Genomic DNA, 18,399 nt, shown 5'->3' on the forward strand with positions numbered 1-18,399 from the left:
CCTGGGGTTGTCACGGTGGCTAGACCCGGTCCGTGGCCCTGTCTGTCAGTGGGGGACGTCCGATGCAATAGGTGGTGTTAATGGTGGTGTAGCGGTGCAGTTGTGGGGTGCAGGTCGCGGTAAATAACGAGGACACCAGGTTGCAGTCTCTTTACCTCTTTACTGGAGATCTCTCGGTCCTCAGTCCAGAGTCCGGTTCACCAGGCTGCGCAAGTCCGGCCGGTCCAATGGCACTTCCAGAGTTCTCCTCTCAGGTGGAAATCGGTGCCTTCCTTCTAGCGCTGTGTGTTGTAGTCCTTCCCTGCTGTGCTCACGGAAAGTACCCCACAACTGTTGTGTCTGTTTCTTAAGTTCCCTCACAACTCGATTAACTGGTCTTCTGCTAATCTTCCGTCCCTTCCTGATGTTACAGTCAGAACGGCACCCATTTGTCAGGTAGGCCTGGAGTTCTTCCGGGACCCTAGAGACGCCCCTCTCCCGCAATTGCCCCCCAAGACTTCATAGGTGATATGTGGTAGACAGCCCGCCTGAGACCGACTGTCCCGCCGCTGCTTGGAGCACGGCCCAAAGCTGTATATTATTCCACTCCCTCGGCGTTCCGGCCACCGGCAACGCGCCCCAGCAAGGTGCCGCCCCTTTCAACAAAACCCCTGCTGGTATTCTCCTTCCGCTTGATCTCGTTTCTCACTCAGCACAATCCATCTCGCCTCTAGTCCCTCCCCAGGGCACCGCCGCTATTCTGAGCAGGCACGGTCCCGCCACGTTCCTTCCAATGCCAAGCCCCTGCCAGGATCCCACCCCTGGCAGAGACCCCACTGTCTCCTCCTCCACAACACCCTCTCTCACTAGGTGTTGCTTCATTCAATCCAGTCAGCTTTCTCTACTAACTTCCTGCCTGACCCCCAGTTTACCCACTATGGTGGGGAGTGGCCTAATGAATAGCACCCTTAGCTCCCCCCGGAGGCCCTGCTGTGAAACATATTGGTGTCTGTGATACCTGATTAGAGGAACTCCTTCAGTGCCATCGAACGCACCATGGCTCCCCATAGTGGCGGAGCCACAGTACTGCAACGACCAGGACTCTGGGGCGCTGCAGCAGCATACTGTGATTGGCAGCGCACAAATATATATTCACCATGCGACAAGTGGGCCTCTGTAACTTCAAATGCCAGGGCCGAATTTTAGTCCCAGTCCGGCCCTGCTTGCACCCAAAGAATAAAGTCGTCTAATCACTTATACCACACGACGAAAGCCATAAAAAATAAATAAAACCAAGTCTTTACCTGCTCTCGAATTTATTTCATTCTGCCTCCTAAAGACAAGCAGTAAGGCTTGGCGCACGTTTATCCTGTGCCCTGTGTTGAATGCTTACACCGGGGTTTCCATGTAAATCTCTGAAACACAGGATTCAGATGGAACCCACGGCAGAAAATTCCCTACAATGAGGCAGATGGAGGCACTGTGGATGCCATAGGACCTGAAATCCAGGGGTATCGTCTTTTTATAAAAGTATAAAAGAGCGGTCAACTACATTTTTGTGCACTTCTAAAAAGGACACCGCTGAACAGAGGCCAGATGGAGTCCAGAATAACTCTGCTGCCTCATTATAGTGAATGGATCCCTCGGGGGTTTCATTTGTCACGTCACTCAGAGATTTAGATGGAAACCCTGATGTAAGTGCTCAGGGTAGAGCGCCGGATTAATGTGATCCCAAACTTTATGTAAAATGTTCCCAATAAAATCTTCAACTCAATCCACAAAAAAAGCAAGTCCCCACTTAGGCACGTCATCTGTTAATGGAAATATAGGGGGCTTCCACGCTACTGGTAGCACAAAGGCTCTGGAAAAGCTAAATGGCTCCTCGCCCATGAAGAGAAATTCAGCAAATTCCCCCTTCCTTCTGAGCCCCATTGTGCCTAAACCACAGTTAGTGTCCACATGTTTGGCATTTCTGTAGTGATAAGAGCACCCACCTAATTTACAGGTGGGTGTCTTCAGAATCATGGGCTGGGCATAATGTACTGGTCATTACAACGTACTGGTCACTTCAACATACTGGTGACTACAATGGCAGTTTGCAATTTACTCAGTAACATCCTTTGCTGCTGGTTTCTGGAAAACACCCATAGAGTCAAAATCATCACTTCATCTGTAGATAAATTCCCAAAGGAGTACAATTTTCATAATTAAGTCCCTTGAGGGGGCATTCTGCTTTTGTAGCATTAGAGCCTCTGTATGTGGAGTCCGCAAACTATTCTAGAAAACTCTGTGCTGCAGGAGGCAAATAGCGCTCCGTCCCTCCAGAATCTCACCATGTGGCTAAGTAGTACTGTACAGTACATATGGGGTATTTCTACATTCAACAGAAATTGTGGGAAAAATTTTGGTGCTGTTTTACCCATTTCCCAGTGTGAAAATGTAACATTTGGGGATAACACACAATTTTGGTGGTAAAAATGTAAATTATTTTTTCTTCACTGCCCAATGGTATAAAAATTCTGTGATACACCTGTGGTGTCAATATGATCACTGCACCCCTAGATGAATTTATTGAGAGTTTTAGTTTGTAAAATGAGATCACTTAATGGGGCTTCTGCTGTTCTGCCACCTCAGGGGCTCTGCCAATGTGACATGGCACCCTCAAACTATTACAGCCAGATCTGCACTGCAATATGGCGCTGCTTCCCTTCTGAGCTATGCACAGTGCCTGAAAAGTTGTTTTCAACCACATGAGGGGTATCAGTAAACTCAGGAGAAATTGCACAACAAATTGTGGCATCCATTTTCTCCTGTTACCCTTGTGAAAATACAAAATTTGGGGCTAAAAAACATTTTTGTGGTAAAAAATTAGATTTTTGTTTTATTTTCATGGATCAACGTTATAAACTTATGAAGCACCTGGGGTTTCAATGTGCTTACCACACATCTAGATACATTCCATGAAGGGTTTAGTTTCCAAAATGGTGTCACTTGTGGGGTGTTTCCACTATTTAGGTACATGACAACATGGCATCCACTAATTATTCCAGCAAATTTTGCATTCAAAAAGTCAAATGGCGGTCTTTCCCCTCCAAGCCCTCAAAAAGTAGTTTTCCTCCACATATTGGGTATCCGCGTACTCAGGAGAAATTGCACAATAAATTATATGGTGCAGTTTCTCCTGTTACCCTTATGAAAATGCAAAGTTTGGTGCTAAAAAACATTTTTTGGGGAAAAATTTGATTTTTTTTGTTTTTACAGTTCAATTTTATAAACATCTGTGAAGCACATTGGGGATTAACTCCTTTCTGACATTAGACGTACTATCCCGTCGAGGTGTTATGGGCCCGTATGACCACCGACGGGATAGTACGTCTAACGCGATCAGCTGCATTTGTGGGGGGAGCGCGGCCGATCACGGCCAGGTGTCAGCTGACTATCGCAGCTGACATCCGGACTATGTGCCAGGAGCGGTCACGGACCGCTCCTGGCACATTAACCCCTGGAACACTGCGATCAAACATGATCACAACGTTCCAGCGGCACAGGGAAGCATCGCTCAGGGAGGGGGCTCCCTGCGTGCTTCCCTGAGATCCTCGGAGCAACACGATGTGATCACGTTGCTCCGAGGGTCTCCTACCTCCTCCCTGCAGGCCCGGATCCAAAAAGGCCACGGGGAGCCTTCTGGGCCCTGCAGGGAGGTGGCTTGCAAGCGCCTGCCCAGAGCAGGTGCCTGCAAGCCTCCTTCAGTGCCTGTGAGATCGTTGATCTGACACCGTGCACTGCAAAGTGTCAGATCAGTGATCTGACCCTATAGTATGATGTCCCCCCTGGCGCAATGTTACAAAGTAAAAAAAATATATATTTACACGTGTAAAAAAAAAAACCCTTAATAAAGAAAAAAAACAATATATTGTTCAAATAAATACATTTCTTTGTCTAAATAAAAAAAACAATAAAAGTACACATATTTAGTATTGCAGTTTCCGTAACGGCTCGACCTATAAAACTGTCCCACTAGTTAACCCCTTCAGTGAACACCGTAAAAAACAAGAGGCAAAAAACAATGCTTTATTATCATACCACCGAATAAAAAGTAGAATAACACGCAATCAAAAAGAGGGATATAAAAAAAATGGTACCGCTGAAAACGTCTTCTTGTCCCGCAAAAAATGAGCCACTATATAGTGTCATCAGCGAAAAAATAAAAAAGTTATAGTCCTCAGAATAAAGCGATGCAAAAATAATTTTTTATATAAAATAGATTTTATCGTATAAAAGCACCAAAACAAAAAAATGATATGAATGAGGTATCGCTGTAATCGTACTGACCCAAAGAATAAAACAACTTTATCAATTTTATCAAATGTGGAACGGTATAAACGCCCCCCCAAAAAGAAATTCACGAATTTCTGGTTTCTGTTCATTCTGCCTCACAAAAATCGGAATAAAAAGCGTCAAAAAATTTCACGTTCCCCAAAATGGTACCAATAAAAATGTCAACTCGTCCCGCAAAAAACAAGACCTCACATGACTCAGTGGACCAAAATATGGAAAAATTATAGCTCTCAAAATATGGAGACGCAAAAAACTATTTTTTGCAATAAAAAGTGTCTTTTAGTGTGTGACAGCTGCCAATCATAAAAATCCGTTAAAAACAGCTATAAAAGTAAATCAAACCCCCCTTCATCACCCCCTTAATTAGGGAAAAATAATAAAATTAAAAAAATTTATTTATTTCCATTTTCCCATTAGGGTTAGAGTTAGGGCTACAGTTAGGGTTAGGGTTGTAGCTAAAGTTAGGGTTGGGGCTACAGTTAGGGTTGGGGCTACAGTTAGGGTTGGGGAAACAGTTAGGGTTAGGGTTGGGGCTACAGTTAGGGTTAGGGATGGGGCCACAGTTAGGGTTAGGGTAGGGCCTAAAGTTAGGATTAGGGTTGGGGCTAAAGTTAGGGTTAGGGTTGGGGCTAAAGTTAGGGTTAGGGTTGGGGCTACAGTTAGGGTTAGGGTTGGGGCTAAAGTTAGGGTTAGGGTTGGGGCTAAAGTTAGGGTTGGGGCTAAAGTTAGGGTTGGGGCTATAGTTAGGGTTCGGGTTAGGGTTAGGGTTGGGGCTAAAGTTAGGGTTGGGGCTACAGTTAGGGTTTGGGTTGGGGCTAAAGTTAGGAATAGGGTTGGGTCTAAAGTTAGGGCTGGGTTTGGATTACATTTACAGTTGGGATTAGGGTTGGGATTAGGGTTAGGGGTGTGTTGGGGTTAGGGATGTGGTTGGGCTTAGGGTTAGGAGCATGTTCAGGTTAGGGGTGTTGGTAGGGTTATGGTTAGGGTTGAGATTAGGGTTAGGGGTGTGTTTGGGTTATGGTTTCAGTTAGAATTGCGGGTTTCCACTGTTTAGGCACATCAGGGGCTCTCCAAATGCGATATGGTGTCCAATCTTAATTTCAGCCAATTCTGCGTTTAAAAAGTAAAACAGTGCTCCTTCCCTCCCGAGCTCTCCCGTGCGCCAAAACAGGGGTTTACCCCAACATATGGGTATCAGCGTACTCAAGACAAATTGGACAACAAATTCTGGGGTTCAATTTCTGTGGTTACCCTTGGGAAAATAAAAATTTGGGGGGCTAAAAAATCATTTTTGTGGGAAAAAAATGATTTTTTATTTTCACGGCTCTGCATTATAAACTGCAGTGAAACACTTGGGGGTTCAGAGTTCTCACAACACATCTAGATAAGTTCCTTGGGGGTCTAGTTTCCAATATGGGGTCATTTGTGGGGGGGTTTCTACTGTTTAGGTACATCAAGGGCTCTGCAAACGCAAAGTGACGCCTGCAGACCATTCTATCTAAGTCTGCATTCCAAACGGCGCTCCATCCCTTCCAAGCTCTGCCATGCGCCCAAACAGTAGTTTTCTCCCAGATATGGGGTATCAGTGTACTCAGGACAAATTGGACAACAACTTTTGGGGTCCAATTTCTCCTGTTACTCTTGGGAAAATAAACAATTGGGGCCAAAAGGTCATTTTTGTGAAAAAAATATGATTTTTTATTTTTACAGCTCTACATTATAAACTTTTGTGAAGCACTTGGTGGGTGAAAGTGCTTACCACACATCTTGATAAGTTTCTCAGGGGGTCTACTCTCCAAAATGGTGTCACTAGTGGGGGGTTTCATTGTTTAGGTACATCAGGGGCTCTCCAAACGCGATATGGCGTCCTATCTCAATTCCAGTCAATTTTGCATTGAAAAGTCAAACGGCACTCCTTCCCTTCTGAGCTCTGCCATGCACCCAAACAGTGGTTTACCCCCACATATGGGGTATCAGCATACTCAGAACAAATTGTGCAATCACATTTTGGAGTCCGATATCTCCTGTTACTCTTGGTAAAATAAAACAAATTGCAGTTAAAATAAATTTTTTGTGAAAAAAAGTTACATGTTCATTTTTTCTAAACATTTTAAAAATTACTCTGAAACACCTGAAGGGTTAATAAACTTCTTGAATGTGGTTTTGAACACCTTGAGGGGTGCAGTTTTTAGAATGGTGTCACACTTGGATATTTTTTATCATATAGACCCCTCAAAGTGACTTCAAATGTGATGTAGTCCCTAAAAAAAATGGTATTGTAAAAATGAGAAATTGCTGGTCAAATTTTAACCCTTATAACTCCCTAACAAAAAAAATGTGGGTTCCAAAATTGTGCTGATGTAAAGTAGACATGTGGGAAATGTTACCTATTAATTATTTTGTGTGGCATAAAATTCAAAGTTGGAAAATTGCAAAATTTTCAAAATTTTCGCCAAATTTCCATTTTTTTCACAAATAAACGCAAGGTATATTGAAGAAATTTTACAACTATCATGAAGTACAATATGTCACGAGAAAACAGTGTCAAAATCACTGGGATCCGTTGAAGCGTTTCAGAGTTATAACCTCATAAAGGGACAGTGGTCAGAATTGTAAAAATTGGCCCGGTCATTAACGTGCAATCCACCCTTGGGGGTAAAGGGGTTAAGGTGCTCAATGCATATTTAGATAAGTTCCCTGAGGGGTCTAGTATCCAAAATGGTGTAACTTGTGGAGGGTTTCTGGAGCGGCCCCCAGACGCAGGGCAGCGGGGTACTCGGTACCGGGTCTCTCGGTTCTGGGGATGTCACGGTGGCCTGACCCGGTCCGTGGCCCTGCTAAGGGGCACCCAATTAAAGATGTAGGTGACGGTGTAGGTCGCAGTAAATAACGAGGACACAGGGTTGCAGTCTCTTTACCTTTTTACTGAAGGCTTCGGCATCCGCAATCCAGAGCACTGCTAACAGGGCTGGCTGAGACCGGCCGGTCCGAAGGCACATCCAGAGTTCCCTTTACAGGTGGAAAACCAGAAAAAACGTACTATCCTTAAAACGATATTTTATTATTAAATTGTCTAAAATCCCAATAGATAAGACTCAAATGTATGCAATCAACATCAGCCAACTGGGTTGGGTAAGCTAGAAAAATAGGGAGAAAATAGCAGATATGCCTGACACAGTCCCTGTAGGTGGCCCTAAAGTGTCTTAAACCTACCTACCAGCGGAGGTTGGCACCCTAGATTTCGATATGGCGCCCCCGCTCACCGTCGACTGTCCCTTCTTACCCTAGTAGGGTCCTACTTGCTACCCACACCCAGGTACCCACAGACATACACACACAAATTGACCAATAGGTCACACTAACCAAAAAACGTGAAAAAGTGAAAAAAGAAAAAAGTGAACGAAAAATTCTAAAAACACTGCAGACATTGCTGCATAAATGCACTAAATAGCATGTACCCCACAGTTACCTCAAAAAATTTTTTTGAAAAAATATAGATAGTGCAGAGCTATGGGGTACAGCCGGGCACAGTTGGAGTGTGCTCAGTAAAATATTCGAAGGTCATAAGTAGTGAAGCCTCTAATAGATGTAACAATAGGTCACTGTCTTTGTTAGTGGTTGATGACCTAAAAATCTTAGACAGACCAATAAAGCTAATGTACAGAGTGGATCCCTAAGCAAGATAGCACCCCTCCGAAAAGGTTAGCAGATATATGAGTACACTCAATGGATGTAAGTATGTTGTTGGGTGATATAGATATTACACCCTAAGGGTACCGTCACACATTGAAATTTTCATCGCTGCGACGGCACGATTCGTGACGTCGCAGCGTCGTATAATCATCGCTCCAGCGTCGTAGACTGCGGTCACACGTTGCAATCACGGCGCTGGAGCGATGCCGAAGTCCCCGGGTAACCAGGGTAAACATCGGGTAACTAAGCGCAGGGCCGCGCTTAGTAACCCGATGTTTACCCTGGTTACAAGCGTAAACGTAAAAAAACAAACCGTACATACTCACCCGTCGGTGTCCTTCAGGTTCCTTGCCGTCTGCTTCCTGCTCTGAGTGCAGCCGTACAGTGAGCAGAGCGCAGCACCGCTGTGATCTGCTCTCACTTTCCGGCCGGCACTCAGAGCAGGAAGCAGACGGCAAGGGACCTGAAGGACACCGACGGGTGAGTATGTACGGTTTGTTTTTTTACGTTTACGCTTGTAACCAGGGTAAACATCGGGTTACTAAGCGCGGCCCTGCGCTTAGTTACCCGATGTTTACCCTGGTTACAAGCGAAGACATCGCTGGATCGCTGTCACACACAACGATCCAGCGATGTCAGCGGGTGATGAAGCGACGAAAGAAAGTTCCAAACGATCTGCTACGACGTACGATTCTCAGCAGGGTGTCTGATCGCAGTAGCGTGTCAGACACAGCGATATCGTAACGATATCGCTAGAACGTCACGAATCGTAACGTCGTAGCGATGGAAATTTCAATGTGTGACGGTACCCTAAATTGTCCAAAAATAAACAGAACAAAATATTCAACAAAAACCAAAAAACAAAATAAACCCAAATGAAAAGATTATCTGCCTTATAGGGTATCACATATAGTATTTCTCATTTAGTTTAAGGGCTAATGCACATCAGTATACAGAAACGACTGAGAACCATCCCTCATTACTCTCTCTATATTAGATGATCTGGTAAACTTTTATTGTTATGAGTAGCATAATAGTCTGCACTCTAGATGCCATCCGAGTTCCGCATCTTATACCATAGAAAAAATCAGCAAAATATTGAACAACATCAGAAAAAAGAAAAAAACACAAAACAAATTGGTATCACATATAGTGTCTCTCAATTGCGTTAGATTAGTGCATCTACAAGCCCAAAAAAATATAAGGCCAATCCCATTATAGGATATCACATATAGTATTTCTCATTTGGTTTAAGGGCTAATGCACATCAGAGTACAGAAACAGCTGAGAGCCATCCCTCATTACCCTCTCTATAATGGATAATCTGATACACTTTTGTTGCTGTCAGTAACACATTAGTCTGCACTCTAGATGCCATACGAGTTCCGCATCTCATACCAAAGAAAAAATTAGCAAAATATTAAACAAAATCAGAAAAAAGAAAGAAACACAAAATAACTTGGTATCACATAAAGTGTCTCTCAATAGCGTTAGATTAGTGCCTTATAGGGTATCACATATAGTATTTCTCATTTAGTTTAAGGGCTAATGCACATCAGTATACAGAAACGACTGAGAACTATCCCTCATTACTCTCTCTATATTAGATGATCTGGTACACTTTTATTGTTATGAGTAGCATATTAGTCTGCACTCTAGATGCCATCCGAGTTCCGCATCTTATACCATAGAAAAAATCAGCAAAATATTAAACAAAATCAGAAAAAAGAAAGAAACACAAAACAAATTGGTATCACATATAGTGTCTCTCAATTGCGTTAGGTTAGTGCATCTACAGGCCCAAAATATCTAAGGCCAATCCCCTATAGGATATCACATATAGTATTTCTCATTTGGTTTAAGGGCTAATGCACATCAGAGTACAGAAACAACTGAGAGCCATCCCTCTTTACCCTCTCTATAATGGATAGTCTGATACACTTTTGTTGGTGTCAGTAACACATTAGTCTGCACTCTAGATGCCATACGAGTTCCGCATCTCATACCAAAGAAAAAATTTGCAAAATATTAAACAAAATCAGAAAAAAGAAAGAAACACAAAATAAATTGGTATCACATAAAGTGTCTCTCAGTAGCGTTAGATTAGTGCAACTACAAGCCCAAAATATCTGAGGCCAATCCCTCATTGCTGTCCTATAGGCAAGTGCTGTACTTGGTCTGTCTTGACAAAAAAACTTATCTGAGTAGGTGACATGTTCAGTCCCATCTCGCCATCCCTACGCGTTTCGCCCCTTCCCAGTTTAGGGGCTCATCAGGGGATAAATTCGGGTATAGCAACAATGGCTTCAGAAGTCTAGCAGCTATGGCTACACAAGTGGATTGTAATCCACTTGTGTAGCCATAGCTGCTAGACTTCTGAAGCCATTGTTGCTATACCCAAATTTATCCCCTGATGAGCCCCTAAACTGGGAAGGGGCGAAACGCGTAGGGATGGCGAGATGGGACTGAACATGTCACCTACTCAGATAAGTTTTTTTGTCACGACAGACCAAGTACAGCACTTGCCTATAGGACAGCAATGAGGGATTGGCCTCAGATATTTTGGGCTTGTAGTTGCACTAATCTAACGCTACTGAGAAACACTTTATGTGATACCAATTTATTTTGTGTTTCTTTCTTTTTTCTGATTTTGTTTAATATTTTGCTAATTTTTTCTTTGGTATGAGATGCGGAACTCGTATGGCATCTAGAGTGCAGACTAATGTGTTACTGACACCAACAAAAGTGTATCAGATTATCCATTATAGAGAGGGTAATGAGGGATGGCTCTCAGCTGTTTCTGTACTCTGATGTGCATTAGCCCTTAAACCAAATGAGAAATACTATATGTGATATCCTATAATGGGATTGGCCTTATATTTTTTTGGGCTTGTAGATGCACTAATCTAACGCAATTGAGAGACACTATATGTGATACCAATTTGTTTTGTGTTTTTTTCTTTTTTCTGATGTTGTTCAATATTTTGCTGATTTTTTCTATGGTATAAGATGCGGAACTCGGATGGCATCTAGAGTGCAGACTATTATGCTACTCATAACAATAAAAGTTTACCAGATCATCTAATATAGAGAGAGTAATGAGGGATGGTTCTCAGTCGTTTCTGTATACTGATGTGCATTAGCCCTTAAACTAAATGAGAAATACTATATGTGATACCCTATAAGGCAGATAATCTTTTCATTTGGGTTTATTTTGTTTTTTGGTTTTTGTTGAATATTTTGTTCTGTTTATTTTTGGACAATTTAGGGTGTAATATCTATATCACCCAACAACATACTTACATCCATTGAGTGTACTCATATATCTGCTAACCTTTTCGGAGGGGTGCTATCTTGCTTAGGGATCCACTCTGTACATTAGCTTTATTGGTCTGTCTAAGATTTTTAGGTCATCAACCACTAACAAAGACAGTGACCTATTGTTACATCTATTAGAGGCTTCACTACTTATGACCTTCGAATATTTTACTGAGCACACTCCAACTGTGCCCGGCTGTACCCCATAGCTCTGCACTATCTATATTTTTTCAAAAAAATTTTTTGAGGTAACTGTGGGGTACATGCTATTTAGTGCATTTATGCAGCAATGTCTGCAGTGTTTTTAGAATTTTTCGTTCACTTTTTTCTTTTTTCACTTTTTCACGTTTTTTGGTTAGTGTGACCTATTGGTCAATTTGTGTGTGTATGTCTGTGGGTACCTGGGTGTGGGTAGCAAGTAGGACCCTACTAGGGTAAGAAGGGACAGTCGACGGTGAGCGGGGGCGCCATATCGAAATCTAGGGTGCCAACCTCCGCTGGTAGGTAGGTTTAAGACACTTTAGGGCCACCTACAGGGACTGTGTCAGGCATATCTGCTATTTTCTCCCTATTTTTCTAGCTTACCCAACCCAGTTGGCTGATGTTGATTGCATACATTTGAGTCTTATCTATTGGGATTTTAGACAATTTAATAATAAAATATCGTTTTAAGGATAGTACGTTTTTTCTGGTTTTTCAATTTAATATATCCTTTCAATATTCTAGCCGGTTTTCTTCCCTTTACAGGTGGAAATCAGTGGCCTTCCTACCAGCGCCTGTGTGTTGTAGTACTTCTGCAGCGCCCCAGAGTCCTGGTCGTTGCAGTACTATGGCTCCGCCGCTAAGGGGGGCTATGGTACGTCTGATGGCACTGAAGGAGTTCATCTGACCAGGTATCACATACACCAATACATTTCACAGTCTGGCCTCCAGGGGGAGCTAAGGGTACTATTCATTAGGCCACTCCTCACAGTCTGGTAAAACTGGGGGTTAGGCAGGAAGTTAGAGAGAACGCTGACTGGGTTGGAACCAGGCAACACCTTGTGGCAGAGGGTGTTGTAGGGGAAGATTCGGTAGGGTCCCTGTCCGGGGTGGAATCCTGACAGAGGCCTGGCAAACCGAGAGAAAGCTACGGGACCGCGCCTGCACTTCATAGCGGCGGTGCCCTAAGAAAGGATAAGAAGTGAGATTTATTGTGCTGAGTGAGAAACGAGATCAAAGCAAGAAGGAGAATACCAGTAGGAGTCGTGCTGTAAGATCGAGGCAACATCCTACTGAGGCGTAAAGAACCGGCGGCCGGAACGCCGAGGAGGTACAGAGCTCTAAGCCATACTTCAAACCAACGGCAGGACAGTCAGTCATAGGCTGGCTGTCTCACCTAAATCACCTACGCAGACATAGGGGGCAACCTTTGGAGAGGGGCGACTCTAGGGTCCCGGAAGAGCTCCGAGCCTACCCGTCATACGGGTGCGTCCCAACCGTAACATCTGGGAGGGACGGAAGATTAGCAGAAGATCATCTAATCGAGTTGTGAGGGAACACGAGAAACAGACACAACAGTTGTGGGGACTATCCCGTAAGCTCAGCAGGGGAGGACCACAACACATAGCGCTAGCAGGAAGGCACAGATTTCCACCTGCAAAGGGAACTCTGGAGGTGCCATCGGACCGGCCGGACTTGCGCAGCCTGGTTAACCGTATTCCGGATTGAGGACTCAGAAGCCTTCAGTAAAGAGGTAAAGAGACTGCAACCTGGTGTCCTCGTTATTGACTGCGACCGGCACTACACCGCATCATAACATCAGCACCATACCACCATCTTTTATTGTGCGCCCCTCAGCAGGGTCACGGACCGGGTCTAGCCACCGTGACAACCCCAGAGCAGAGACTCAGAGGCCCGGTACCGGGTACCCCTCGGCCCTGTGGCAGTGGGGGCGCTGCACTTCCCTGCTGAGCACCACGGGATAGTCCTCACAACTGTCGTGTATGTTTCTGTTCTTTCTCTCTCCGTCCCCCAGATGATATGGATAGGACGCACCCGTATGGCGGGGTAGGCCTGGAGTTATTGTATAGGGACCCTATAGACGCCCCTCTCCCACAATTGCCTCCGTTGTCTTCGTTAGGTGTAAAGGTGAGACAGCCAACCTAAAGTTAACTGCCCGGCCGTAGTTCAAAGTAATGCGTAGAGCCTATTACTTCCTCAGCGTTCTGGCCGCCGGCTACGCGCCTCAGAAGGATGTTGCTGATCTTGAGGTACGACTCCTTCTGGTTCTATCTCCTTTGTGCTGTGATCCCGTTTCTCACTTCTCCACAATATGCTTCGCTTCGTGTCCTTTCTTAGGAGTTTGCCGCTATAAGGCACAGGCACGGCTCCGTAACGATCTGTCTGTGCTAGGCCGCTGTCAGGATCCCACCCCTGACAGGTCCTCTCTCGAACTCTCCCCAGCTACTTTCTTCCTAACTTCCTATCCAACCCCCAGTTTTACCCATGTGTGAGGAGTCGCCTAGTAGATAGGACCTTTTGCTCCCCCTGGCGGCCGGAGTGTGAAGTGTAATGTGTGTCTGTGATACCTGCAAGGTGAACTCTTTTAGTGCAATCAGACATACCATCACTCCCCATGGTGGAAGAGCGACGTTACCGCAACGACCAGACTCTGGGGTGCTGCATTTCCACTATTTGGGGCTCTCCAAATGTGACATGGCATCTGCTAATTATTCCAGCAAATCTTGCATTCAAAAAGTTAAATCTAGCCCCTACACTTCCAAGCCCTGCCATGCACCCAAACAGTAGTTTTTGCTCCAGACTGGGTATAAGCGTACTCAGAAGAAATTGCACAACAAACTTTGTGGTCCATTTTCTTCTGGTACCCTTGTGAAAGTACAAAAAATTGGGTCTAAAAGAATTTTTTTGTGAGAAAAAGTTAAATGTTTATTTTTCTTTCCACATTCCATTAATTCCTGTGAAGTGCCTGAAGGGATAGTGCAGCGCCCCAGAGTCCTGGTCGTTGCAGTACTGTTGCTCCGCCACTAAGGGGGCTATGGTACGTCTGATGGCACTGAAGGAGTTCACCTGACCAGGTATCACAGACACCAATACACTTGATAGTCTGGCCTCCAGGGGGAGCTAAGGGTGCTATGTATTAGGCCACTCCTCACAATCTGGTAAAACTGGGGGTTAGATAGGAAGTTAGACAGAAAAAGCTGACTGGGTTGGAACCAGGCAACATCCTGTGGCAGAGGGTGTTGCAGGGGAAGATTCAGGGGGGTCCCTGTCAGGGGTGGGATCCTGACAGAGGCCTAGCGAACAGAAAGAACGTTACGGGACCGCGCCTGCACTTCATTGCGGCGGTACCCCAAGAAAGGACAAGAAGCGAGGTTTATTGTGAAGAGTGAGAAACGAGATCAACACAACAAGGAGATAATACCAGTAGGAGTCGTGCTGTAAGACCGAGGCAACATCATACTGAGGCACGTAGCCGGTGTCCGGAAACGCCGAGGAAGTATTAGGCTCCAAGCAATACTTCAAACCTACGGCAGGACAGTCAGTTATAGGCGGGCTGTCTCACCTAAATCACCTAAGCAGACATAGGGGGCAACAGTGGGAGAGGGGCGACTCTAGGGTCCCGGAAGAACTCCAGGCCTACCCGTCATACGGGTGCGTCCTAGCCATATCATCTGGGGGACGGAGAAGAACATCAGATCAGTTGTGAGGGAACTTCAGAAACAGACACAACAGTTGTGAGGACTATTCCGTGGTGCTCAGCAGAGAAGGACTACAACACACAAGCGCTAGAAGGAAGGCACAGATTTCCACCTGCAAAGGGAACTCTGGAGGTGCCATCGGACCGGCCGGTCTCAGACAGCCTGGTTAACCGTGCTCTGGATTGAGGATCCTGAAGCCTTCAGTAAAGAGGTAAAGAGACTGCAACCCTGTGTCCTCGTTATTCATCGCACCCTGCACCACACATCATCAATCCCAACCTTCATTGGACGCCCCTCAGCAGGGTCACGGACCGGGTCTAGCCACCGTGACAACCCCGGAACCCAGACAGAGAGGCCCGGTACCGGGTACCCCTCGGCCCTGCGACAGTGGGGGCGCTCCAACTTGGCATCACGAACAGGATCTACTTAAGCCTGAAGAATCAGGTCATGTGTGCCATGGAATTGTGATTTATTGTGCTTGGACTGTGACTTATTGCAAAGACTGTGTATTGCCACTTGCCGCCAAGAGTTCCCGCCAAAATTGCCGCCATTGCAGCGCTGAGAGGAGCGCAGGAGAAGAAGAAGGGCGTGGAGTGGGCGCAGCTAAGCTGAAGAGCGCGAAAGACAATGGCCGCCCAGTCTAAATATCTCTGTATCCTGAGGACGTGCCCGTCAGCGGCTGAGGTCCGCCTTCTCCTCCTCTTTGGAGGGTGGAGACCATGGAGACGGGGCCGCCCACGAAAGAGAGCACGGGAAGAGGATACAGAGGAGGAGGCAAAGATGGCGACGTCGGAAGCACCGCATGGGGACGACCCGACCCAGCATGAGGCTGCACCACCCGTCACATCCCCAGACTCGCCATCGTTACAGGGACTGGCCCTCACGGAGATACCGCCGGGCAGACCCAACTGACCACCGTCTGAGGAGTGTGTGGCTGCAGCTGAGGCCCGGCAGGTAGCACGCCGCCGGGATGCCGACGCTTGTGTGACCGCTCGGCTGGGTTAGCCTACGGAGGTCTGGCTAACTCCGGTGTCCCCTGCTTCCTCCATCCCGGCCGCGACAGAGTGTGAGCTGCAGGCTCAGGGCCTGAGGATCCTGCCGGAGGCAGAACATCTGCGGCGCCTGATGACGGCGTGGAGGAATAGACCCCAACCTGCGGCCCAGATCGACCTGACGGGTGCTGAGGAGGTACCCCCGTCACACTAGGGTGTAGTGGTATTCTTTAATTCCCGAGAGGGCAGCGGAGTCATCCAGGAAATTGGAGAGCCGCTGCAGGTCCATGTTGACCGGAGGGAAGTGGAGCCCTGCGGTGGAAGATATGGCAAAGACCGCGATTTAGAGCCTGGAGACGCAGTGACCTATACCCGATGGAGGAGGGAAGTCGGCTGGACGGCTCGGGGCGTTCAGCGGTGCGTCACTCTCCAGGCTGCTGCCAGAACGCCGGAGGATGAATTCCCTGTGGAAAAGACCACGGAACCCGCCACCGCGGAGCCCCAGGATATCCCAGCCCACAGTGCATCTATGGGTCGCGCCCACTCCCAGTCGAGGAAGGTGGCCCAGAGAGGAGTGGTGCCGCTGCCTGGATGGGGATCGGGCCTTTCTATACCATCACGGGCCGTTTGCCGGGTGACGCCCGGAAGGAGGCCACCTCCGGATCAGCCAGAACCTGAGTAAGCATAAATGCTTCACAAGATGTATATAGTTAACTGTTTGTCCTTCCATGTGTTTTTCTACTGCTACAACCTGACTAGGGTTAACTCTTAAAGGGATCCCTTAGTTTACCCGGGATCCCTATTTTTGCCTTTTTTTGTCTCGTTTTTGTTTATCACTGTTGAAAAGAACTGCTGGATCATGAACACTGCATGATTACAAACTTATTGTAAATAGTTTGCACCTTCTTAAAGGTGCCCCCTACTGGTTTTACAAGAACAAGAACTCTTTGCGAAGAAATTGTTCCTGGAGACGGTACAGGAGTTCTTGTTGCAAACGAACTCGCAATCTGAGAAATTGCACTACCTCAAAGAAACTTGAGCCCCTCTTAAAGGGAATGTTCACATGTTGCACTTAAGAATAGTGTTGCTTTAAGATAGTTAAATAGTAATGATGTTTACATAAAAGAATATGTAGTTATTTATATGTTTCATGATATTGTTAGAGATTGAGGACAAGGACGTGAACCTGTACGGGGTTAGATGGTGAGTCCTCCTAGGAGCCATACAGAGATGGCTCAGTGATCTGAGAGAAGGTTGATACGTTCTATACTGTGTATAGTAGCAGAAAGGCAGTAGGCCCAGACGTGGAACTAGGCGGTCCTGCAAAAGAGCGAGAAGCAGTAGGCCTGGGCAAAAAGACAGGCGGTCCTGTGGATGTAAGGTTGGAAAAATGAAGAAAAGTTGATTAGCATTATAGTGTTTTATAAGTAGTTCTTTAGTGGATTCAGCTCATACGTCCTTAAAGGCAATGTTAAATTATTGTTCAGAGATTGCACTAGTAGAATACCCAGCTGGGTAAGGGAAGTTATTTACAGTATGTTATTTAAAATATTTAACCATGTTTGTAACGTTCAAGTGTCCTCACCTCCCTTAAAGGGAAGCTCTGTTAAAATTTACTTGTTATTGCATTTCAAAATTGTATGTCTTTTTGCTGACATGTATTGTTGTTTTCTTCCCAGTCCGGGAGTACTGGATTTAACCAGGGGGGAGTGCAGCGCCCCAGAGTCCTGGTCGTTGCAGTACTGTTGCTCCGCCACTAAGGGGGGCTATGGTACATCTGATGGCACTGAAGGCGTTCACCTGGCCAGGTATCACAGACATCAATACACTTCATAGTCTGGCCTCCAGGGGGAGCTAAGGGTGCTATGTATTAGGCCACTCCTCACAATCTGGTAAAACTGGGGGTTAGATAGGAAGTTAGACAGAAAAAGCTGACTGGGTTGGAACCAGGCAACATCCTGTGGCAGAGGGTGTTGCAGGGGAAGATTTAGGGGGGTCCCTGTCAGGGGTGGGATCCTGACAGAGGCCTAGCGAACAGAAAGAACGTTACGGGACCGCGCCTGCACTTCATTGCGGCAGTACCCCAAGAAAGGACAAGAAGCGAGGTTTATTGTGAAGAGTGAGAAATGAGATCAACACAACAAGGAGATAATACCAGTAGGAGTCGTGCTGTAAGACCTAGGCAACATCCTACTGAGGCACGTAGGCGGTGGCCGGAAACGCCGAGGAAGTATTAGGCTCCAAGCAATACTTCAAACCTATGGCAGGACAGTCAGTTATAGGCGGGCTGTCTCACCTAAATCACCTAAGCAGACATATGGGGCAACAGTGGAAGATGGGCGACTCTAGGGTCCCGGAAGAACTCCAGGCCTACCCCT

This window comes from Ranitomeya variabilis, chromosome 1 (genome assembly GCF_051348905.1).
Source record: "Ranitomeya variabilis isolate aRanVar5 chromosome 1, aRanVar5.hap1, whole genome shotgun sequence".
Classification (NCBI taxonomy): Eukaryota; Metazoa; Chordata; class Amphibia; order Anura; family Dendrobatidae; genus Ranitomeya; species Ranitomeya variabilis.